The sequence below is a fragment of the Pogoniulus pusillus genome, chromosome 17 (assembly GCF_015220805.1).
Source record: "Pogoniulus pusillus isolate bPogPus1 chromosome 17, bPogPus1.pri, whole genome shotgun sequence".
In the NCBI taxonomy this organism is placed as follows: domain Eukaryota; kingdom Metazoa; phylum Chordata; class Aves; order Piciformes; family Lybiidae; genus Pogoniulus; species Pogoniulus pusillus.
This window is the reverse complement of record NC_087280.1, coordinates 20,701,370-20,725,232: the sequence shown is the minus strand read 5'-3', so window position 1 is coordinate 20,725,232 and position 23,863 is coordinate 20,701,370. Positions and strand designations below refer to the sequence as shown.

At 46.8% G+C, this 23,863-nt stretch overlaps 1 long non-coding RNA gene across 1 annotated transcript in view; it reads left to right on the top strand.

Annotated features, from left to right (window-relative positions):
- LOC135183158 (uncharacterized) overlaps nt 1–19,497 on the top strand; it is a 36,544-nt gene extending 17,047 nt beyond the window's left edge. Inside the window, exon 3 of the long non-coding RNA XR_010305432.1 lies at nt 19,286–19,497. This is a non-coding gene — a long non-coding RNA (uncharacterized LOC135183158). The remainder of the gene's footprint in view (nt 1–19,285) is intronic.
- Nucleotides 19,498–23,863: the final 4,366 nt, after the last annotated feature.

Sequence of the window (23,863 nt, the reverse complement as noted above, 5' to 3'; positions counted from 1 at the left end):
CCCTCCTATGCTGTGGTGACCAAAACTGGACACAGTACTCAAGGTGTGGTCTCACCAGTGCTGAGTACAGGGGCATGAGCACCTCCCTGCTCCTGCTGCTCACACCATTGCTGATACAGGCCAGGATGCTGTTGGCCTTTTTGGCCAACAACTTTACCCATTTAAAAGAAAAACCCCTTTGCTAAGTGTGAGAAGGGATTGATCTGAGCCAACAGATAATTCTTGTCTTCTTTTTCCTCTTTCCTTTTTCTTTTGTTAAATTCCTGGGTAAGTTTGGGGCATCCAGATGTAAAATCCATCATAAAAAAACCCATCTTCCTTTTGTAAGCAAGCCTTCCTCCCCTGGCATATTGGGAATTTTGCTCTAGCTAATGGGAGCTGAAGTGTCTGATTGTTGTCTGACTCAGTAGGACCTCAATGAGGCTGCCTTTACACTGAGCAATCCTGTACATCAGTGACCACCCCTTTGAATTCAATGGCTTTACTGGTGCTAAGAGTGCTAAGAGGGGATATTGGAAACTTAGACTTGAATCACACCTTTCAGGTAATAAGCAGCAATGAATAGAAGAGAAAAGGAAGCAGGAGGCTTATCGGATTTAAGGATTTTCATTTGAGAAAGGAATCCACCCTGCTGGTGCTGGCCAGATGCTCATGTGGGTCCGGAGATGTACAAATAAAGCAGGGTGTAAAGCTGTTAGCAGTGGTTCATGGCAACAGCCTAGCTCCTGTCGAGGAAAAGCAGGTTAGGTAAACTTCTCAGGTGTTTGGAGGTGAATCTTTTCATTTGTGCACAGCCCTCGTTTGACCCAACCATTTCACAGCATTACCAATTGCTTTGTTCCTATGTAGCAAACTTCCTTCCCCTGCTTTATTGGTTCCTGCTCTTGCTGACCTCTTCCAGCAGTTTACTTTCTAACATCTTGAAAGCTTCATCATTGACTGTTCAGCACACCTGAGATTAAAAGTTAAAGAAGAGTGAACACAACAGGAGGGAAAACAGAGCAGTTTTTGGCAGTAGCCAGGTGACACTGTGGGATAAGTGAAATGGGATGGGTAACCACCTGGAATAATGGCAGGGGGAAACAAAAGAGAAAAGGAACTCAAACAGCAGGGCCTGAGTGAGAAGATTAGAGGAAGCAGCCAGCTGAGCAGACCTCAGAAGGAAAGACAGAAAGTCTATCTATCTGTCTCACTTCTCTGTGCCAAAGAGAGATGCTGAGATCTGCTAAAATGTGCTCATTTAAATGCCACTGCTGGACCCTGGTGTCTTGTATCCAGTGGCTATTTCTCTCCTGGACTAAAAGTCTGCTCAGCTCTAAGGTGCAAAAGCAGTCCCAGGTGTATCTGCAGTGAAGCAGGAAGAGGGGAAGGTAGGAGAGAAGACAGACTCTGAGCCCACCTTCAGTGTCTGCAGGACATTTTGATGCAGCAGAACCAACACAGTATTAGCAATATCTTCCCTCCACAGCTGCTCCAGAGCTACATTTGTGTCCCCACTCTGCACCACTAGACTACAGAGGACAGAAGGAAGGTAAGAGGACATCAGCCTTGCCAAGGCTTACTCAAGGTGCGCCCAAGAACTTCTGCCTCTCCTATTCTGGCAAGTCACAGCAGGGTTATGTTTAGGCTGCTTAAGCTGAGCCTTACCACCACTGACAGAGAATAAACAATTTATTCAGCACTGAGAGGCTGAAATTTGGGAGCCTGATCTGTTCTGAATGGGAGTGACAATGGAAACATTCAGTCCTCATGCCAAGAAATATCTTAAGATCTATTTGGTGTCAATAAAAGAGAAAAAAAATGTCTTGACAAAACCAAAATATTTTGCCTGGGCTCAGTTTTATTTTACCTCCCTCCTATAACTCTCTAGTATATGTGAGAAAATTAAAATGTAAAGACAAATATTGGTGTGCCCCCCTCAAAAAATTGGCATGGGTCGTTTAGCACAGCCAGAATCATTCATTCAGTTCTCCTCCAAAAAAGCAGTAGTGTAAAAATCACTTTGATGCTATGAAGTGTCTCAGTGCTGATGGAACCAACCAAACAATGGTTAGGGCATGTGTGGCTCTCTCTACCTCTAACTTGCCAAAGATCCTGACCTCCATCTGTTCATCTCACTGGTCAGGTCACACCTTCAGTACTGTGTCCAGTTCTGGGCTCCTCAGTTCAAGAGAGATGTTGAGGTGCTGCAATGTGTCCAGAGAAGGGCAACGAAGATGGGGAGGGTCCTGGAGCACAGCCCTGTGAGGAGAGGCTGAGGGAGCTGGGGGTGTGCAGCCTGCAGCAGAGGAGGCTCAGGGCAGAGCTCATTGCTGTCTACAACTCCCCGAAGGGAGGCTGTAGCCAGGTGGGGTTGGTCTCTTCTTCCAGGCAACCAGCAACAGAACAAGGGGACACAGTCTCCAGTTGTGCCAGGGGAGGTCTAGGCTGGATGTTAGGAGGAAGTTGTTGGTAGAGAGAGTGATTGGCATTGGAATGGGCTGCCCAGGGAGGTGGTGGAGTCACCATCCCTGGAGGTGTTGAACAAAAGCCTGGCTGGGGCACTTAGTGCCATGGTCTGGTTGATTGGCTAGGGCTGGGTGACAGGTTGGACTGGATGATCTTGGAGGTCTCTTCCAACCTGCTTGATTCTATTGTATTCTATTCCATTCTATTCTATTCTATGCTATGCTATGCTATTTTATGCTACCATGAAAGATCTCACCCATATTTGCAAAACTCAGGCTTTGCTTTTGGTTTACTGCACATCCTAAAGTCCATGCTGCTTGGATGAGGTCTTTCCAAACACGAGCCCCATGTTGAGGTGCAGTGTGAAAGCAGAAGGAAATGTGAGCAAAGAGCATCTGGAGGTCTATTTTGTGAAAATACAAATGCTTGGTTGGAACTGCAGCTGTATGAAGTCTCCCAGAAAAAAAAAAAAAAAAAAGACCCTATGCAAGCAGCTAAAAATAGTTGGTTTGAAAAATAAAATGCATTCTGATTATTTGACCTGCACTTTTTTTCCCCATTATTTTTTTTTGTTTTGAGTGTACAATCTCCTTTTTCTCTTTAATAAAGAAGAATTCAATTGCTACATCTTCAGACTAACGACCCTCATCAAGCCTATTTTAACAATTCCTTCCCAGCCTTTCCAAATCACTACCTCCTTGTTCAGGAGACTTTCTAGCTTCTCTGCCTGCCTTTGGTATTTCTACCAACTGCAGATCTGAGAAAAGCAGTGTTCTGTCCCAGGGTACATAAAGCTTCACTTTGGTGTCCTTGACATCTTTGGTCCTTTTTGTGGCTATCTCATAATTCATGCGAGTGATGCCATACAACTGTAAGTTTTTCATGAGGTCATAAAACTGATTTATAGAGGTTTTCCCATAATCTCCAAGCAAATTAAAGAAGGTTGATGGAGCTATGCAACTCACTGTTGCCTCAACAATGGTCTCATTCAGGAATGACACTGAACAAGATTGAGGTATTAAGATATCAAGAATGTCCTTAAGAAGCCTTGTCTGTCTGTGAAAAAATGTGATGCCTTCAAACCAGGGAGGGTCATTTCTCCTCCAAACTGAGTTGATTTTACCCATGTCATCTAACTTCAGATTGCTCAGATAGTTTCTGCCTTCACTTTCTGCTTCCAAATGCAGAAGCCTCGTTAATTCACTGCAAACCAGCACTTGGGAAAATCACTGCAGGTTAATCTGCTTTTCCTTCTGAGAAATTTGATCTTTTAGATTTTCTGTTCTTCACACAGTGACTTCTTTTGCTTGTTGGATTTTAAAACTGTTTTACAGTAAAGGAAATATTCCACTAAAGGAAAATCCCAATTTTGGTTCCAATGAAGGAATAATTCTATGTACACACCTACAGATATAAAATCATAGAATCAGTCAGGGTTGGAAGGATCATCTAGTTCCAACTTCCCTGCCATGGGCAGGGACACCCTACCCTGTATCAGGCTGTCTAGAGCCTCACTCAGCCTGACCTTTAACACCTCTAGGGATGGGGTTACCACCACCTCCCTGGGCAACCCATTCCAGACTCTTACCACCCTCATGCTGAAGAACTTCTTCCTAACATCCAGCCTGAATCTAACCATTTCCAGCTTTGTTCCATTGCTCCCAGTCCTATCACTACCTGACAGCCTAAAAAGTCCTCCCCAGCTTTCTTGTAGGCCCCTTTAAGATACTGAAAGGCCACAATAGGTCACCATATACCTATCAAACAAGAAGTACATATAAAAGTATGGAGTTTCATGTATATAAACCTATTTAAAACACACACAGATGAAAACTAACCACAATCATCAAGCCACTGTGTTTTCAAACTGCTACGAGTGGTGATTTCAGAGCTGTGTGAACATTCAGAGCTGTGTGAACATTATTCCTCCACTTTGTCTTCTGAAGCTGTTTGTGAAGCTTTTGAATCATGACAGAGCTATATAGCCCAAGAAAATGAGCTTTCACTAAACCCTCTCCAACTTCAATATATGCCCTAGGTCAAACTCAGAGAAAGCTTGGATGTACTTCCAACCTCTCTGGCTGGGGCTGAGTGCCAATTATGCTGCACCCCAATGGCCTGTATCTGTCTTAGTTTTTTATTCTTCTTCTGTGAATATCACTTTTCCTACTTAAAATATTCAGGATAGGTTGCAAACTATTTGCTACTATTGCTATGGAGTTGAAAGGAACCTTGAAAACATTTCTCTGTAGTAGTAATCGAGGTGAACCTTCCATCCTTTCTCACAAAATGGCAGCAATTCATTTCAGAGAATCAGAGAATCAGGCAGGATTGGAAGGGACCACAAGGATCAGCCAGTTCCAACCTGCCCTGGGCAGGGGCAACTCATCCAGCCTGGCCTTAAACACCTCCAACCATGGGGCTTCAACCACCTCTCTGGGCAACCCATTCAAGGCTCTCACCACTCTCATGCTCAACAACTTCCTCTTCACCTCCACTCTGACTCTCCCCACCTCCAGCTTTGCTCCACTCCCCCTAGTCCTGTCACTCCCTGAGAGCCTAATAAAACCCTCCCCTGCTCTTTTGTAGGCTCCCTTCAGACACTGGAAGGCCACAATAAAGTTACCTGGGAGCTTCCTCTTCTCCAGACTGAACAGCCCCAACTCTTTCAGTCTGTCCTCATAGGAATGCTGCTCATAGAAGCATAGAATCAATCAGGTTGGAAGAGACCTCCAAGATCACTCATTCCAACCCAGCACCCAGCCCTGTCCAATCAACTAGACCATGGCACTATGTTCAAGACCATGGTGTCACAGTTCAAGAGGGACATAGAACTGCTTGAGAGAGTCCAGCACAGAGCCACAAAGATGATGAAGGAATGGAACATCTCTTATGAGGAGAGCCTGAGGGAGCTGGGGCTGTGCTGCTTAGAGTTGAGGAGACTGAGAGGTGACCTCAGCAATGGGTATCAATACATAAAGGTGAGTGCAGGAGGCTGGAGCCAGGCTCTGCTGGGTGATGCCCAGGGACAGCACAAGGGGCAATGGATGGAAGCTGAGGCATAGGAAGTTTCATGTAAACAGGAGGAGGAATTTTTTTCCCTGTGAGGGTAGCAGAAGCCTGGAACAGGCTGCCCAGGGGGGTTGTGGAGTCTCCCTCTCTGGAGACACTCAAAACCTGCCTTGATGTGTTCCTGTGTGATCTGGTCTAGGAGACCCTGCGCTGGTGGGGGGTTGGACTGGCTGAACTTTGGAGGTCCCTTCCAGCCCCTAACATTCTGTGACTCTGTGATTCTCCTGCTACTCCTTAAGGCCTCAGCTGCTGGAATCAGATGATCACTCTCTCTTCACAGAGAGAATGATTTCCCATTGGAATGGGCTGCCCAGGGAGGTGGTGGAGTCACTGTCCCTGGAGGTGTTCAAGAGCAGATTGAATGAGGCACTTAGTGCCATGGTCTGGTTGATTTGCTAGGGCTGGGTGCTAGGTTGGACTGGATGATCTTGGAGGTCTCTTCCAACCTGGTTGATTCTATGATTCTATGGGAAAAAAATCAAGTGTCTTTTTTTGTTTGTTTAACTGTACCTTTCTGGTTTTCTTAGTCACAAGAAAACGTTTAAAGCCATATTCTGAGTGCAACTCCAACCCCTAGAACTTTACATAACTACATCCAATGAGGCAAAGCACAAAATGCATAAAGAGCTGTCAGTGTGGGACACACAGAAGCTGCATCTAATTCAAACTAACTGTTGTTGCCAGTGAATTACAAGAAGCCTGCCATTCCCTGCTACCCTGTGAAATTACCTGCAAGGCCTTTTCACATTGTTTCCAGGCTGTTGTTTTCATGCTCAGCAGAGCATTAAGAGCCCATGATGGGCAGATCTTGTGTTAGTCTATGAATCTTGGGGCATTTTCCTTTGGATGCTCTTGAAAATCCTCCAGGTGTTTATTGACAAATGCTTCCTCTGGACCCTCCTAATAGAGAATTCTCCTTTCTGCTCGCTGCCCACCTTCCTCCATGGCTCATCTGCTCCACATCCAGACCTGCTGTTTCAAAATATATAAATGCCCTTTTTTTTTTTTTCACTGCACTCTGTAATATGCCTTCAACAGAAGCTATGGATCAAGTATGCTCCTAGACCAAAGGCACTCAGTCCTCCAGCTTTGAGCAGTGCACTGCCATTTCCCCTCCATTTGTTTCTATGGTGCTGACTATGTGTGCGGTCATCCATAAGGGTGCTGAGATACCCTGGAGAGAGAAGGAATAGCTGTAGCTATTTTTCATTATTATATACTTCACTTTGTAATAAATGAGACCCATAGCATGTGAACACTGGTCTTGTAGATCATCATATCAGCAAGCACAAGGAACCTTATGTGCCACAAAGCTAAATAAAATAAAGTAAGCCAGAGAAAAATAGTCTGGTGAGACAGCAGAGTGTTGAAGACTGTACAGTGCATCCTCTCAGACTAAGAATGACCTTAGGACCTTAGAACTAGAGAACAGTTAGTTTTAAAGCTGAAGCCATCTGTGTTTCTGTCTCATCACTATCTCTGTCTATATACACAGACAGCAGAACTGTATGGACTTCCATTTCTATTATAGAATCATAGAAGAGAATGGTTTAGGTTGGAAGGGACCTCAAAGATCATCCAGTTCCAACTCCTTGCCATAGGCAGGGACACCTCTCACTAGAACAGGTTGCTCAAGGTCTCATCCAACTTGGTCCTGAACACCTCCAGGGAGGGAGCAGCCACAACCTCCCTGGGCAACTTCTTCCTAACTTCTACTTTGAATCTCCCCTCTGCCAGTTTAAACCCATTCCTCCTCATCCTGTCATTGCAAGACCTTGTCAATACTTCCTCCCAAGCCATCCTGTAGGGTCCCTTCAGATACTGGAAGGCCACTATAAGGTCTCCTGGAAGCCTTCTCTTCTCCAGGCTGCAAAGCCCCAGCTCTTGTAGGCTGTCCTCAGAGCAGAGCTGCTGCAGCCCTCTGAGCATCTTTGTGGCCTCCTCTGGACTGGCTCCAACAGTTCCACGTCCTTCTTGTGCTGGGGGCTCCAGAACTGCACACAGGAGTTCAGATGGGGAGTCCTTGCCCTGCTGGTCACACTGCCCTTGCTGCAGCCCAGCACAGTGTTGCTGTCTGGGCTACACCCACACTGCAGGCTCCTGTTGAGCTTTTCATCAGCCCAGACCCCCAGGTCCTTTTCCTCAGGGCTGCTCTCAGCCATTCGCCACCCTGCCTGGATTTGTGCTTAGGATTGTGCCCACCCAGGTGCAGGACCTTACACTTGGCCTTGCTGAATTTCATGAGGTTGGTATGAGCCTACCTCTCCAGGTGCTTCTGGATGGATCCCTTCTCTCTAGCAAGTCAGCTGTGCCACACAGCTTGGTGCCATCTGCAAACTTGCTGAGGGTGCACTGATTCCTCTGTTCATACCACTGACAAAGATGTTAAAAAGCACTGGTGCCAGCACTGACCCCTGAGGGATGCCACTTGGCACTGGTCTCCAGGTGGACATTGTGCCACTCTGTGTGCTGTCTGATGAGAGCAGAGTAAAGGGGCTGAATCCCCTCCCTTGCCCTGCTGGCCATGCTTGCAGATGTCTTTGGCATGACAGAGAGGAGCAAACCACTTGTGAACCACACTAAAAAGCACTAACAGCAGGATGCTCATTGCATGCTCATGATGGTGGTGAATGTTGTCTATATGGAGCAGATTGAGCTGCAATTTTAAGAGCAGTATTATAGGAAATCTGGGTTTTGCAAATCCTCTGTGGGCTTACAGGTGCAGTGTCTATCTGCAAGGCAGGATGGTCCTGCTGAGAGTCTGAAGTAAATTTCTAACCTCAGTAGACATTTTTGACTGGTAGTCCAAGGATGTGAATATCTGAATACCTAACCAATGCAAAGAAAATGATGGATATCTCTTTTCTGAACTGCAGTTACACTCCAGGAGATGAACTTTGCTGTTATTTCCACAGCTGGGTGATGCTTTGGTAGCCTCTGCCTCTGCAAATGATCTATTTCTTGGAAGGAGTAGAGGCCAGTCCTAAGGCTGGGTTGATTTTATGGATATAGACAAGCACTGGCATGAGGCTTCAGAATACCAACATTTGGTTCTCAAAAACTACATTCAGAGTCACAAATTTAGCCCAGAGAACAGGAACTGAGAAAGTTTATACAGCAGTGATGTCTGGGGCAAAATGATTAACTCCTTAAGACTTAGGTTAGAATCCTAGAACCAGTCAGAGTTGGAAGGGACCACAAGGATCAGCCAGTTCCAACCCAGGGACACTACCCTAGAGCAGGCTGCACACAGCCTCATCTAGCCTGGCCTTAAACACCTCCAGGGATGGGACCTCAATCACTTCCCTGGGCAACCCATTCCAGGCTCTCACCACTCTCATGTTGAACAACTTCATAGAATCATAGAACTTCCTCCTCACATCCAATCTCCACCTCCAGCTTTGCTCCAGGTTACAAGAGACAGATCTGAAACCCTGGTTTGCTCTTTTCCTGATCCATTTTTACTGATGGTAAGGTTTCACTCTCATTCTGAAGAGGTAACAAGACTTTTAAATCTGGGAATGTATGACTTTTAAATCTGGGAATGTATGACTTTTAAATCTGGGCAAACAGTTAGATGGAAAAATAAGTCCTCTGAGGACAGTGTACAGAGCCTGGGGTTCTACAGAAAGAAAAGACCTAGAATAAAATCTTCTTATGCTTAGGGCTTCTGGAGGTGAAGACTGTACCTTACAATCCATTTAGCATCATAGCATTGTAAAATCATGCACAAAAATTTACACACACACACACACACACACACACAAAAGTAGTTCTCCCCCTGCTCCAAAAGACAGTGGTTTTCTTCCCTGTTTGCCTTGGAGTGAGTGGAGTGAATTCTGGTTTGGTTAAACTTTCTGCCTCTCAGATAAAAAACAGCAGCAATTTTCTGCTTGAATTTCTCTGTGACTAAATCCATTGATCATCCTTTCTCTCTGTGAGTGAGGAGTGTGTTTTCTCTTTAATAACTCCTATCCTTCTCTCTGAATATATATATATATATATATATGTTCCCCCCCCCCCCCTTCCCTTTGCCTGTTTGTGTTGTGTTGGTCAGTCCACTGCACTATTCCTCTGAGAGACAGAGAGAGAGAGAGAGCAAAATTGAAGTTATTTTATGCTTGGTCTCCCTCAGTCCCAATTTTCAAATCTTCATGTCAATTTTCACACGTCAGTGTCATATGGTGAATGCTATGGAAATTTCAGTGGGGTCCTTGGGAGACAATTTATACATGACCCCCCCCCCCCCACTACCACCACCCTCCCCATTCCCTCCCCCCAGCCAGGCTGCAGCCTCTGCCTTTACAAAGAGTGAATGGGTTTATAATTAATGTGGAGTTAAAAACTAGAACTACATTTGCTGATTTGGCTGTGGTTTGCCTCTCTTGCAATGTGAGTTCAAAGGAATACAGGCTCTGTCCTTCTCCTCTAATAACCTGGCTCAAGTTATATGACTAAAGAATTACAGCACGTTGAAAGAAAAGATCAACTCATTACTCAGTTTAGTTTGTTGGGATTTTTTTTTCCCCCCTTTCTTTCTTCCTGGAAGGTGTGTTGAGAAAAAAAATGGTTTATCATGCAACTAATTTGGTAATCACCAGTTAGCAAATGCACTCAATTGCCACCCAGCCAGGTGAATCAGAAGGTTAGTAGCAAATGAAACATGGTACAGTTTGGATGGGTAATTATATCTTCTTGTGAACTAATGAACATGCATTGTCTTAAGAGTCCTTGGTGAGTAAAATCCTAGCAACAGACAGCCAAAGCTCAGCTGATAGCATCAGAGCATTTCAAACACTGACCTTAAAATGGGCCCCTGACATCAGAAAGGGGTACACAGAGCCTACTGCACTTTACAGTGTTAATTATCCTCTCTGTGGGGGAGAAAGGGATGACAAATTGTCTAGATTACATCTCAGAGCATCTTAAACCTTAGCCTTTAATGAGGGGACCTAAACTGCCCCTGTTCCCCTGGTTTCTGATTTTGGCTTCAAGAGGTTACCGATGCATCAGAGGTCCTCAAGTACTTGCTTTTCTTCATCACCTACCACTGGCATCTAAAGCAAGATTGTTATAAGGGTGTCAGTCACACAGATTCTTTTGAGTCTTGGATTTTTGTTTGCTTCTTTAGTTGTCTGGTGGTGGTGGTGGTTTCCTGAGGGCTTTTTGGTTTGCTTGCAGTGTAAATAGCAACAGGGAAAACCTGATGCCTGACTTTGAAAGAGCTCCATCTTCGCTTGGCACACTCATCCTTTGTGGACACTGTAATTCTTGCAGATTCCCCACCCTGCCAAAAAAGGAACTCTTTGTCCTTTGGTCCCTGGATGCCCTTCTCTTCATCCTCTGATTTTTCAGTTTTGGAAAGTTGTCTTATGAATCACAGTGGTAGTGGGATGATGGAGGGATTTCTTCCTCTGAAAGCTCTGAGGATCTGGTTTGAGCTTTGCAATGCAACATCTCACCCAGGAGATGTGGAAATCAGAATCACATCACCCTGCAGCTTGTTTAACTTGCTCCAAAGCCAACAGGATATGTGTGCAATGGCATGCTGCAGACCTCCACCATGCCCCCTTCCCTGGGGATTTCATGAGCAGCCTCTGCATGAGACAGTTTTGTCAGAGTCATTGTTCTCCTCCAGTCTGACCAGAGAGAAATGAACAGGATGAGTGCTCTGCTGTGCCACGCAGAGTCCAGCCATAGCTCTCCACAGGGTATGCAGGCCAACAACCCACTGCAGCTTGAAGCTGTTTTGCTAACAGGAGCCCCAGAAGCACAGTAGGAAATATATTTGTTTGGCAAGCTGCCACTTCACTGCTGGCTGTGAGTTCATCACATCTCCCTGTCTGAGACAGAGGCAGAGCAGGTGAATTCCTGAAGGACAATTCAAGAGGAGAGGCTGAGGGAGCCATTGCCCAGCCTTGTTGCCGTTCTTGAACGTGTCCAGTGAAGGGCACCAAGGCTGCTGAGGGGGCTGGAGCACAGCTCTACAAGGAGCAGCTGAGGGAGCTGGGGGTGAGCAGCCTGGAGAAGAGGAGGCTCAGGGCAGAGCTCATTGCTCTCTACAGCTACCTGAAGGGAGGTTGTAGCCAGGAGGGGGGTTGGTCTCCTCTCCCAGGCAACCAGCGACAGAACAAGAGGACACAGTCTCAAGCTGCTCCAGGGCAGGTTAAGGCTGGACTTTAGGAAGAAGTTCTTCCCAGAGAGAGTGATTGGCATTGGAATGGGCTGCCCAGGGAGGTGGTGGAGTTGCCATCCCTGGAGGTGTCCAAGAAAAGCCTGGATGAGGCACTCAGTGCCATGGTTTAGTTAATTAGAAGGGTTAGGTTGGACTCGATGATTCTAGAGGTCTTTTCCAACCTGGTTAATTTTGTGATTCTGTAACTACCTGAAGGGAGGCTGTAGCCAGGTGGGGTTGGTCTCTTCTGCCAGGCAATCAGCAACAGAATGAGGGGACACAGTCTCAAGTTGTGCCAGGGGAGGCATCAGCTGGATATTAGGAGGAAGTTCTTCACTGGGGCACTTAGTGCCATGGTCTGGTTGATTGGATAGGGCTGGGTGATAGGATGGACTGGATGAGCTTGGAGGTCTCTTCCAACCTGGTTGATTCTATGATTCTATAAGAGGGGAAAAAGAACATCCTGTAGATCTTGGAGTTGCCTTATCTTTTGAGGAGCTGCCATCTCTGAAGGCATTAGCCAGTCTTAGGTTCTTTGGGATCCTTAGGCCTGGAAAGGCAGTCTAACACAAAGCTCAAAGCTATACACCTGTGAGGGCCTGAAGTTTGTGCCTTGCTAAGGAAGCTAGTCTTGAAAAGGTGACCAAGATTGTCCCAATTCATTAGAGAGCTGCCCAGAGCACTGTTCTAACAAGTCTTCTGATGATGGACAAAGTACAAAGTCTGGGCCAGCTTTGCACCATTCAAACACGGGACCAAGAGCTGAGAGCTGCAACACCTGCCACTCTCACCAGCTCCACTCAAATTCATACCTGCCTATACCTGGGATTAAATCAGCTGAGGCATATTCAGTGCTGGAGAAGTCCATAACACACTGATGTAGCTGACAGAAGGATGGAGCCCTTACTTTATAAGATAAATTGCTGTGAAGATGGGGCAATTCACCAAAGCCAGGCACTACAGCACATAACTCACAGAGTGGGCACACCTGTGTGTGTGTGCACCTGTGAGAGACAGAGAGATGAGATAGATTGGGAAACATGAGAGATGAGACTGGAGAGAGAATTTCCAGCAAGCACAGCCATCATCTGAACCTCTGTCTTCCAGCTGGAGGGGTTTGTGCTGCTGGTGCTTCTCTCTTAACTTGACAGCTCAACTCTTAGCCCAGCTCATAGTCACTGCCTACAGATTTGATTAGAATGGGGGTAGGGGAGGAACAAAGCCTGTACAGCACTTGGCACAGTGCTGAAAATAGCCAGCTTTAATACCTTTGACATTGAAGCACCTGCTAAGGGCACAAACCGCTGTGCAGCTGACCCACCCTTCTCACTTTGCTTGTCCTCAAACCTCTCAGCCCATGTCAAAACCAGGGCCTGGCTCTGAGACTGTGCATCTCATACAGCATTTCACTCTGGAGTCATCAGAGAGAGCTGCTCAGCATCTGCCCACGTGAAAAGGGAAGAGGCTCAGGGGGCAGCATACCTCATGCATTACCTTTTCTTCTTCCTAAAGCTATTTTCTGTGTTTGCAATCAAGCACTGCACTGCAGCCAGCTGTGAACATCTCTGTTGGCCTCTTGCTTTCCATGCTCAAGGCTTTTCCTGGGTAAAGTGGTGAAGTGAACAGACTGGAACTTTGCCTACACTTATATATTTATTTGTGTGTTGAATGTATGCTAGGGAAATGTCACAGACCAATCCCCTTGGGTAGAAAACTCTCATCTGAAGCAACAGGTTAGAGGTTTCCCCCATTTCTGGGGTTCTTTGAAATGTAGCAGCTCTCACCTAGGTACTGACTCCTTGACTGAACACTTAAACCATTTCTGATACCTCCAGGCTGGGAAGATGCAATTTAAGGATTCCAGGGCTATTTGGCCTCACTCCTATGCATGTTGCAGGGTTCTACTTGTGATTGTGGCTTTGGCACATGGTGTTTGGTGATCTCCCACCTCAGAAAAGAAAGCCTCTGAGCTCCTCTCAGACAGCCCAGTGGTGACACAGCATCAGAATGCAAATGAAACCTGGGCCATATTTGACTTTTTTAACACCAGTAAGAGGCACCAATGTGGCTGCTAGGAACAGCTTTCAGCTGTGATTTGCCCTTTGTCTTTTTAATCATGGTCAAATTTAAACCAATTTTAGTTCAAGTCAAACTACTTAAATTCAAATCAATATCAGATTTACAACCTCTGCAGGGAAAGGGAGAGGGGAAAGGGGAAAGGGGAAAGAGGGAAGGGGAAGGGGAAAGGGAAAGAGAAGGGAAAGGGGAAAGGGGAAAGGGAAGGGAAAGGGGAAGGGAGGGAGAGGAAGAGGGAAAGGGAGGAGAGGGAGAGGGAGAGGGAGAGGGAGAGGGAAAGGGGAAAGGAAAGGGAAAGGGGAAGGGAAAGGGAAAAGGAAGGAATTTGAGGGTATTTTCATAGCTTTCAGGGAAGGACTCAGTTGACCTGTTCTTCACTTAAAAACAGACTACTAGTGTCTTAAAATCATCTCCACTGATCCATTTCTTTGTAGTCTGGTATGCACTATGCTGCCTGCCTCTATCTCTCTGGTCCAAAGCTGTGAAGCAGCCACATATGCTCATGCCTGAGCCTGACCCAGCACACCCAGGCTCTGAGCACAGCAAAATGCCATGCAAAGGGGAGTAAAAAGCTCTTGCATAAACCATGAAAGACCTCAGGGGACAAATCAAAACACAGCTTAAATACACAATAGAATGATACGATGTTCAGCCTCTCCAGCCCTCAAGAGCTCAGAGCAGCAAAGCACCGCAAGTAGAGCTGTGGCTATGCAAGAGTCTGTAATGCAACAGCTCTAATGTAAAGTTATTACCAGAAGCACAGTGTTGATACCTGTGTTAAGCCTCTGAGCACTGCCCAGTGTGAACTATGTGTTTCCACAAGACTGAGCAGACCCAGACAGAGCTGATTGCTCTTGCAGTTAATAAAAAGCACTGCACTTTCTCTCTTGACAATCCCGACACCTGAGTGCTTCCTACATATGACAGTTAGCACATTCTGGTTGCTCAGTGGCCTGTGAGAAATGAGCCTCTTCTCAATTTAGTTCCTATCGTCAGACAAGCAGTACACACAATAAAAAACACACCTTGACAGTCAGCCCCCAAAGTAGCCCTAGGGACTGAGGGTCCAGACTTCCCTTGCTCTCATAGACAAGCCCCATAAAGCTGGTCTCATTTGCTGGGCTGTATTCTGCTCCCTTTTACCATCAGGTAAGTCAGGGTAACTCCATCGAGGTCCAAGGAGTCTGGTTCAGTGGCAAAGTGCAGAGTAGCTTAGAGCAGGGGCATTTTTCCTCATGTCACCAAGTTTCTTCTCTACGTGGAGTCTCCCAAGCCCTTCTGACTTTCATTGATGACCAAGGCCTGGCTGTCCCCTTGGCTAGGACAAGGTAAAAGCTCTGCCTCTGCTCAGCTGAGCATTTGGCCCAGGAACTGGCCTTCTTGCAGCAAAAAAACATCTGAGTATTCCCACTGGAATGGGCTGCCCAGGGAGGTGGTGGAGGCACCGTCCCTGGGGGTCTTCAAGAAAAGACTGGATGAGACCCTTGGTGCCATGGTCTAGTTGATTGGTTAGGGCTGGGTGATAGGTTGGACTGGATGATCTTGGAGGTCTCTTCCAACCTGGTTGATTCTATGATTCTATGATTCTATGATTCTATGTGTGATCTCCTTCCTCCCTGGGATGATGAAAAAGGCAGAGGGCAGAGGTGCTGGTGGGCTGGGGCAGAAAGCAGGTTGCTGCTGTGCCGAGCGTTGCTCCAGCCCAGCCCAACCCGACAGGTCATGTCAAACAGAGCTAATATAAATGTCAGTGTGCTGCTTTCAGTTGTGAAATCTCTGTTTGTTGTAATGCAGTTCATTTTCAGGCTTCCAGCTCTATGGATGCTATCAGCTGACATGTCTGGCTGCTATTCTCTGCCAAAAATACACACGCTCTCAACATTTCTCAGGAGCTGGGTTTTTTGGTTGCTTCCCCCTCCCCCTCTAACATACTCATGTCAAATTTCTTCCTGGCTCTGTGAGACACAAGACTGTCCACACCTCCTAGATAATGAGTTTAACATTTCAAGGACAGAAGCTCTCAAACTCAGGGTGGATTTGCAGGCTTGATTTGGGGTAGGTGCCAAAGGTGGCAGTGCTCTTTTAAGCTTCTCTGGCATGCTCTCTTTTCAGAGACTAGTAGAAACAGATGATGTATAGCTCAGAGTACCATCAGGATTGTTGTTAAATAGTATGTTGTTACTAACAGTAGCTTAAATTCTCCTCTTATTGCTCCTCACTTCTAGAACAAATTCAGTGATTTTTTTTTGCAGGTCAAGCTGGAGCTGGAATCTGTTCTGCTCCCTGGATTATCCTCAGGGTTGTCCCATCCTGGCCTTTGATTGGTCTACTTTAGCTTCACATCTACTTCCAGCCATTTACCTTAGCTTCACATCCACTTCCAGTCATTTACCTCCACTCTCTTCCTCTCCTCTAGCCCTTGGTCCTCATCTCTCCCATCTTCTTCTGGCTGCATTTCTTCTTCCTCGATGCTCCTCCTTTTGTCTTTGTTTATAGTAGTGCACAGGCTCTTGCTGACTTCTCTGAAGAGAAAATTCAATCAGGTTGGTTTTCCTTTCTTCCTCCCTCTCCTATCACAGTCACAAACATTTTTCTCCTTCTCTTACCCTTATAACCCAGAAGTCTAATTTCATCTCTTGATCTTTAGTTTCCCCCCTCTCATTTCCTTTCTCATACTACTGAACCTTACACTGTTCTCTCTTCTCCACCTCTAACAATGCAATGCTTTATCCCTTCCATTTTTAAGTATTTCCCTTTGTCTTTGTTTGCCTCTCTGGAGAGCCTGCCCCTTTCCCTATGTGTTCTCTCCACCTTCTCTGTCCTATCTGCCCAACCTTACAGGCCACTGAAATAGCTCTCAGCAAAACACTTCTGTACTTTTGGGGCCAAAACCTGACCCTAGTATTCTATCTCCAGCCTCTTGACCCATCAGCAATTTTTATCAGTATTGCTTATATTTTGAAATCCATTCTGAGCATCTGTGACTCAGTCCTCTATTGATGCAGCTCTTCTTGACTTGATCACCCCACCCTCCAATTTTGTGTTCGCTTCATACAGGCCAATCCTTAATCTCTTTCTCTTCCCCTCTCATACTTTTCTCTAGGCACCTTTGTCTCCATGTACAAACCCAAGTATCACTGCTATGACAGTGACTCCTCCAGACTTGTTTTCATAGAATAGAATCACAGAATGTCAGGGGCTGGAAGAGATCTCAAAAGATCATCTGGTCCAGCCCCCCTGCCAGAGCAAGATCACTCAGAGCAGATCACACTAGAATACATCCAGATGGTTCTTGAATACCTACAGAGAGGAAAACTCCACAACCTCCCTGGGCAGCCTGTTCCAGTGCTCTGTCACCTTCACAGGAAAAAAAGCTCTTCCTCAGGTTCACATGGAACCTCCTATGCCTCAGCTTCCACCCATTGCCCCTTGTCCTGCCACTGGGTATCACCCAGCAGAGCCTGGCTCCATTCTCCTGGCACTCACCCTGCACATATTTATGACCATTAATGAGGTCACCCTTTAGTCTCTTCCTCTCCAAGCTAAACAGCCCCAGCTCCCTCAGGCTCTCCTCACAAGATGTTCAACTATCTTAATCATCTTTGTGGCTCTGCACTGGACTCTCTCAAGCAGTTCCCTGTCCTTCCTGAACTGGGAGGCCCAAAACTGGACACAATACTCCCGATGAGGCTTCACCAGGGCAGAGTAGAGGAGAAGGAGAACCTCCATCGACCTGCTAAGCACAGCCCTTCTAATACACCCTAGAATGGCACTGGCCTTCCTGGCCACAACAGCACACTGCTGGCTCATGGCCATACTTCATCCATCAGGACTCCCAAGTCCTTCTCCCCTTCACTGCTCTCCAGCAGGTCAGTCCCCAACCTATACTGATCCATGGGATTGTCTCCTCTAAAAGCAAACTGTCATGCAGTGCCCTTGACGTTTACTCATTGTGAGCCACCACCTTAAGCTGACCAGGAAGAATCCCATCTCTTTGTCTCTCCTTTTCTTGCCCAGCATGACCTGAGGCCCACATAAGGCTTGCAATGGAATCAAGTTCCGAGATTGGCTCACCTTGGAAGTTCTTATGTCGACATTGTGCCTGTGTCTTACTGAGTTTTATGTAAAACAAAGAGACAAGAAAGCTTTCCTGGTCCTCCTCACAACTGAAACTCTCCCAGAGGCTCGGATTGACTTGCATTTCACCCATGGAAATATCCTTTTTTCCTAGACAAATTGGATCACATGCCTGGCTCTCAAAAATTCTTCTGTAAATGTAATTCCTGTAGCTTATTGGTGTGACCGAGTTGTTGCTGTCTTGGCTGCCTTTCTCTGAAGGGAAGATCTTTCTCCATGGCAGTTCTCCTGTTTCAGTGTATACCAGCTTTTCACTTCAGCCTTCTGGCTCACTTTCACACTACCATTTTAGCTTGATCTGCTGAAACGCTGCTGGTCACAGTCAGGAGCAGGTCTTAGAGGCAGCCAAGGAAGTCCATGCTCTCAGGCTGGCCAGCTAGAACACACACACACACATACACACACACACACTGCCTCCTTAGGAGGCAAAAAGCATGTCTGCAAAGCTGTATTATATACTAGTGCAGGTTCATAGAATCAACCAAGTCAGAAGAGACCTCCAATCTCATCCAGCCCAACCTAGCACCCAGCCTGAGCCAATCAACCAGACCATGGCACTAAGTGCCTCATCCAGGCATTTCTTGAACACCTCCAGGGATGGTGACTCCACCACCTCCCTGGGCAGCCCATTCCAATGCCAATCACTCACTCTGGCAACAACTTCCACCTAACATCCAGCCTAGACCTCTCCTGGCACAACTTGAGACTGTGCCTCCTTGTTCTGCTGCTGCTTGCCTGGCAGAAGAGCCCAACCCCACCTGGCTACAGCCTCCCTTCAGGTAGTTGTAGACAGCAATGAGCTCTGCCCTGAGCCTCCTCTTCTGCAGGCTGCACACCCCCAGCTCCCTCAGCCTCTCCTCACAGGGCTGGGCTCCAAGCCCCTCGCCAGCTTTGTCACCCTTCTCTGGACATGTTCCAGTATCTCAACATCTTTCTGCTGCTGCTTCTCTCTCAGCATGCAGACTAGCAGAATTGGAAGGAACCTCTTCAGATCATCATTTCCTCTTCCCTTTTGCTTGTGCATTTCCTGGGACGAGAACAAGATTCTCTCTTTTTGCAGCACCAAGCAGAAGAGGCTCTCTAACCTCTATGGAGAGACTCTGTGAGATGCCTTGTGGAATGCTGGTAACAAATACTACAAATTGCAAAAGGGCTTTGAAACAGCAGCAAGAGAACAGAATGGGATAGCAACCAGAAACACTGCTCCAAAACATGTACTTGAGAAATTCATACTTTGACCTCAAAATCTGGTGGAGCACTCTACCTGGCTTTATCCTCTCTGGCTGTTACATCAACATTTGGAGAAATGTAGGCTCACCAAGCTGAGAATCAGTTCCTCTGACCAGTTGAGTGACAGCAGTGCTTTTATTTTGGCAGGCCAACATCATTCCAGCAACCAGGGATATAAAACATGCACACACGAAGGCCTCTCCTGCCCGTGGCAGCCAGAGCACCTTGCAGACATCCTGCCTCACCTGCTGACACAATCCATCAGCACCCACTGAAATCAAATGCAGCTAATTGGAAGGTGATGACAACCAGAAGTCTGCTGGATTTGCACGCTGATTCCTCTATTTTAGCATCACACAGCCAAACTGAAGGTAAAACGAGACTGTGCTCTTCATCCCACATGATTCCCTGTCTTCTTCTCTACAGCACACACACACATACACTTTCTTTTGGGCTTTACTGTCCTGAAGCCAAAGATCAGCTGGAGATAGCATTACATGTGGTTTTCAGAAAGCTGGCCAAGAATTGCAAGGGGCAGCATGTTTTTGTCCTCTTGTAAAGCAAGGGCTGCAAGCTGCAACTGTAGATGAGCCTTTAAATATCCCAGCAGCACAGCTCAGGGTGTGGAGAACAGAGCTTTTCCTCATGCTTTTTATACCGGGGCTTAGGATGGATTCCTGGCTCTTGTTTCACACTGTATTGTTCCGAGTATCCAACCTCCTCTCCTGTTCTACCACTAGTGTCTGCCCCTGCTCTAAGTCTACCAATTATTTCCTTTAAGTGTCAGCAGCACACCAGACACACCGAGATATAACCTTTCCTCAAGTTGATGCTGTTAAACTATTACTTGAAACTGAAGTCGCAGTTGACAAGTGCTACTTCAGTCACTAATAACTACTTCAGAAGTGCTAGTGGTGTCTTGGCTCTTAATGTTGTGGCTCAGGGCTCAGGGAGTGTCTTTACAGGTCATTTAGAGCCGTCCATCTGATCTGAAACAAGATCAGTCAATCTCTCTGCTGGCTCTGCGTTGTGCCTGCTGAAAGGTTCTCTGCTCATCCCCTCCAGGTCTGCAGCAGTGCTGTGTTTGGGTGTATGTAGTGGCCTCTCAGTTCCTAGAAGACCTCTCCCTCTTTCTTTCCTCTCCCCTTTCCTTTCCCCTTTCCTTTCCTTTCCCCTTTCCTTTCCTTTCCCCTTTCCTTTCCTTTCCCCTTTCCTTTCCTTTCCCCTTTCCTTTCCTTTCCCCTTTCCTTTCCTTTCCCCTTTCCTTTCCTTTCCCCTTTCCTTTCCTTTCCCCTTTCCTTTCCTTTCCCCTTTCCTTTCCTTTCCCCTTTCCTTTCCTTTCCCCTTTCCTTTCCTTTCCCCTTTCCTTTCCTTTCCCCTTTCCTTTCCTTTCCCCTTTCCTTTCCTTTCCCCTTTCCTTTCCTTTCCCCTTTCCTTTCCTTTCCCCTTTCCTTTCCTTTCCCCTTTCCTTTCCTTTCCCCTTTCCTTTCCTTTCCCCTTTCCTTTCCTTTCCCCCTTTCCTTTCCTTTCCCCTTTCCTTTCCTTTCCCCTTTCCTTTCCTTTCCCCTTTCCTTTCCTTTCCCCTTTCCTTTCCTTTCCCCTTTCCTTTCCTTTCCCCTTTCCTTTCCTTTCCCCTTTCCTTTCCTTTCCCCTTTCCTTTCCTTTCCCCTTTCCTTTCCTTTCTCCTTTCCTTTCCTTTCCCCTTTCCTTTCCTTTCCCCTTTCCTTTCCTTTCCCCTTTCCTTTCCTTTCCCCTTTCCTTTCCTTTCCCCTTTCCTTTCCTTTCCCCTTTCCTTTCCTTTCCCCTTTCCTTTCCTTTCCTTTCCTTTCCTTTCCTTTCCTTTCCTTTCCTTTCCTTTCCTTTCCTTTCCTTTCCTTTCCTTTCCTTTCCTTTCCTTTCCTTTCCTTTCCTTTCCTTTCCTTTCCTTTCCTTTCCTTTCCTTTCCTTTCCTCTCCCCTTTCCTTTCCTTTCCTTTCCTTTCCTTTCCTTTCCTTTCCTTTCCTTTCCTTTCCTTTCCTTTCCTTTCCTTTCCCATCCTTCATTTTCTTTCCTTTCTCCTCTCTCTCCTCTCCTCTCCTCTCCTCTCCTCTCCTCTCCTCTCCTCTCCTCTCCTCTCCTCTCCTCTCCTCTCCTCTCCTCTCCTCTCCTCTCCTCTCCTCTCCTCTCCTCTCCTCTCCTCTCCTCTCCTCTCCTCTCCTCTCCTCTCCTCTCCTCTCCTCTCCTCTCCTCTCCTCTCCTCTCCTCTCCTCTCCTCTCCTCTCCTCTCCTCTCCTCTCCTTCCCTTTCCTTTCCTTCCCTTTCCTTTCCTTTCCTTCCCTTTCCTTTCCTTCCCTTTCCTTTCCCCATGCCCTATTTTTCAAGCTCAAATCCTTCAGTCTAATCAAAACACCTGAAGCATCTCAGACCCAGAGGCTTCACAGTTTGGCAGAGGTCACAAATATTTCCTGTATATTTTGGCAGGCTTTTGGCACACTCCTAGGATAAATTGGGAAGAGAACACTAGAAGACAAGGCCAGATCATCTGGGTCACTGAGACATGCACTGTGTTACTGCAGACAATCCTGTAAGGGATGTTAAATCCAGATCAACCTCCACTTTCCCTTTGCCTCCTGCACATAACAAGACACAATATAGCGTAACAAACTAGGTCTGGCTTTTCAACAGCAACAAGATATGTCAGGTTTTAAGTCTCCTTGACATGACAATGTCTTCATCTAAATCCTGAAGCTGTCCTTTGGATAGCCCAGCCTTGGTCTAATGTCTTTTAGAAAATGATGCTCATTTAATTCCTGAAATGTGAAATCAAGGTCTCAGGTCAAGAGCATAGATGTTGTTTAGCTGAAAAATTCAGATCCATCAGACACTGACTGTAAGAGTCTGCAGCTTTTCAAACTTTGGATTGCAACTAGGCTCTTCCTTCTATAGATAGGCTTTTGAAAAGGAGGATCTAAATAAAAATACCCTTGAAGAAGAGGGCATTTTTTATGCTCCCACCCACACAATTTGTTAGGAGACAAAAAGACTTTTTTTTTTCAGGGCCACAACTTGTCTGCAGAGAACAAATAGCCAGACCTCAGCTTCAACTTCATTCCTCTTTTACTCTGCATCCAGCCCTGATTTCTTTTTCCCCTCAGATGGGGTTTGATGGAAGAATTCCCTCAGACAGGCAGGGTCAGATCACGCAGATGAAGGGATTTGCCACCAGGGGAGATAGCAAAGCACCTTACCCAGAGCAGGGAAAAAAAATAAACCAAGTTCTTATCTTAGTCATTGTATGGACAAATTAAATCTACTCCTAAGCAGTCAGGAATCACCTCTTTGTTACAGGATGACAGACCTTTGGCTAAGCCACATGCCCTTTGGCAGGGAAGTGATTAGCTGAACCTCTTTCCAGGGAAATTTCTAACCCTCAGAAGAGGGCAGCTCCTCCAATTAGTGGCCAGTCACTAGTGGTGCTCCACAGGGCTCAGTTTTGGGGCCAGTCCTGTTTAACATCTTTATCAATGATCAGGATGAGGGATGTGAGCTAAGTCAGTAAGCTTGCAGATGACACCAAACTCTGTAAGAGTGCTGGTCTGCTTGAAGGTAGGAAGGCTCTGCAGAGGGATGTGGACAGGCTGGATCAATGGGCCAAGGTCAGTTGAAGGAGGTTTAATAAAGCCATATGCTGGGTCCTGCACTCAGGTCACAGCAACTCCAGGATGCCATTTGCTCTCCTAGCCACCTGGGCACACTGCTGACTCATCTTCAGCTACTCTCTACCAGCAGCCCCAGGTACCTTTCTTCCTGGCTGCTCTCCAGCCACTCTGTCCCCAGCCTGTAGCACTGTTTGGGGTTGTTGTGGCCCAACCCTGCACTTGGCCTTGTTATATCTCATCCCATTGGCCACTGCTCATCTATGCAGCCTGTAAAGGTCCTTCTGCAAGGCTCTCCTACTCTCCAACAGCTCCACACCTGCTCCTAGCTTGGCAACATCTGCAAACTTACTGATGCTGGACTCAGTCCCCTGGTCCAGATCATCAATAAAGATATTGAACAGGGCTGGGCCCAGCACTGATCCTTGGGGAACACCACTAGTGACAGCTGCCAACTGGATTCATCACCACTCTCTGGGGCCATATGTTGGTTATGGGCAAGATGCATCTACAACACACAGGGATTTTTGCCCTCAGTGGGAAATGAAGCTGGGCCAAAGGCAAGCTTGCATTGCACCTGACTGAACACACATATGAGTTTCCAGAAGACAACAGAAAGTCCATTCATGTGGCAGTTGGGTCTTTATATCGTCTCCATGCATATGGATGGGGCTCAATAGCTCCAAGTGCAGGGTGCTGCACTTTGGCTACAGCAACCCCATGGAGAGATACAGGCTGGGGTCAGAGTGGCTGGAGAGCAGCCAGACAGAGAGGGATCTGGGGGTACTGATTGATACCCACCTGAACATGAGCCAGCAGTGTGCCCAGGTGGCCAAGAGAGCCAGTGGCATCCTGGCCTGCATCAGGAATGGTGTGGTCAGCAGGAGCAGGGAGGTCATTCTGCCTCTGTACTCTGCACTGGTTAGACCACACCTTGAGTATTGTGTTCAATTCTGGGCCCCCCAGTTTAAAAGGGATGTTGAGATGCTTGAGCGTGTCCAGAGAAGGGCGATGAGGCTGGGGAGAGGCCTTGAGCACAGCCCTACGAGGAGAGGCTGAGGGAGCTGGGATTGGTTAGCCTGGAGAAGAG